Source organism: Pinus tabuliformis, chromosome 7, assembly GCF_031772625.1.
Source record: "Pinus tabuliformis cultivar Carrire ecotype Pingquan chromosome 7, CPIR1, whole genome shotgun sequence".
Taxonomy (NCBI): domain Eukaryota; kingdom Viridiplantae; phylum Streptophyta; class Pinopsida; order Pinales; family Pinaceae; genus Pinus; species Pinus tabuliformis.
In genome coordinates, this window is record NC_142293.1 from 1,431,341,912 (window position 1) to 1,431,343,491 (window position 1,580).

The 1,580-nt window shown below is 41.4% G+C and overlaps 1 long non-coding RNA gene across 1 annotated transcript; it reads left to right on the plus strand.

Annotated features, from left to right (window-relative positions):
• Positions 1 to 347: 347 nt before the first annotated feature.
• LOC149253059 (uncharacterized) lies at positions 348 to 860 on the plus strand. Its single transcript, XR_016266115.1, has 2 exons — positions 348 to 385; positions 514 to 860. It is a non-coding gene; the product is annotated as an uncharacterized LOC149253059 (long non-coding RNA).
• Positions 861 to 1,580: the final 720 nt, after the last annotated feature.

Sequence of the window (1,580 nt, forward strand, 5' to 3'; positions counted from 1 at the left end):
GCTGTTGTTTGCGCGCCAACTCCCATCTGACGAACGGTGAGGATGTTCTGAGCTGATCTAAGGGCTCATAATGAATCCAGGGTTTAGTGGGTTTATAAAAGTCTCAGGCCGCAAGACTTGGGTTCATTTGCACCTGTTCAAATGGTGGTGCTCACTTCTGCTCCGCGGATCCCTATCCGCTCTTGGTGCCAGCTCTGTCCAGTCAACTCAGGTATACCCGCCGAGTCTCAGCTACAACACATAGATTATTCTCTTGTTCAGTATCATTATCACAGGGTCTATCGTTCTGGTTATATTAGTATAACTTCGAGTTCTGGTTTGTGCAGGCACTGGTTCCTTGGTCTCCGTACCGCTCCAGGTAACTCGGGCATCCAGAACATTCCAGGTATTTCTCCTACATGGGTTTACATAATCACTGTGTATTTGAAATCTTAAGGGTTTACTTGCGGGTCATGCTTGATTCGATCCTTCGACCTGGGGTTTCCTCCTGACAACCCCCACCTGTTGTCTCAGGTTCACCCTCTTCGGCCAAACCGGATTAGGATATGCGGTAGGCCTTCTCGTGCCGGAACCGTGTCTAATCTGGTTATGCAAGGTTGATATATGTATTTGGTTTTCCGTTCAGATTGTAAATCTTACTTGGAGAGCTCACGGCAACCCTTGCCGGAACTTGATTTAAGTCAAAGACTGTTATTTAACTCCTCTATTGTTATGGTGTTCGCAATGAATTTGTCAGATGTAATGTATGCTTGTCGAGACCAGGGTTTACCCTCGTCTTACGAATAGACTGTTGCCATACCCTGCGGGGTTCTCATTTTTCATAATATTGGTATATATATAAATGAGCTGTTTCTTTTGAACGCACTAAACGTGTTTTCCATTTGTCTTGATTATATCGACTACTGGTTTGTCTGTGTTTATATGAACTCACTCTTCAGATTTGTTATGGGGTTTCATTCATTAAGTTACGGCCGTTTCTTTTTAGTAAAGTCGGCATAACCCTTCGAGGGTTTGATAATATTCACAAGGGTTTGTTTTATCGAAACCCTCTGTTCACACAACCTCTCGTGCCTGAGACGGAAGTTAAGTGACCGCTGTCACAGTATTCTGTGCATACAGAGTGTCTCACAGGTTAATAATATGTTTTCGTTACAATCGTCAATGTTATAATCATCTTTCAATGGGTTGCATGTATTGTGGAATGAGACCCTAAGTACTGGGTTCGATGAGTTGTATCTAAGAACGGCTTTCCATATTGAATGTGACACATAATGTCCTCTGCATTTCGTGACTTTCCAGTTATTCAACATATATGCTATTTCCATTTCTACAGTTATAGATTTTAATGGTTGTTCCACCATCGAACCGTTCATGCATTATCGTTGTGCGTTTACTGTTATGATTCTGAAGAACTTTATGAAGTTTGCATACGAATCCATGTAATCATGTATCGATTCATACAGTCAGTTATGTCTTGGTTTTCACAGCTAATATATTTCGATTCTCTATGGTTTATGCATTGTTTCTACAACATTCTTATATCGACTCTATCTGTAGCTTGTATAATAATCTTACAGCTT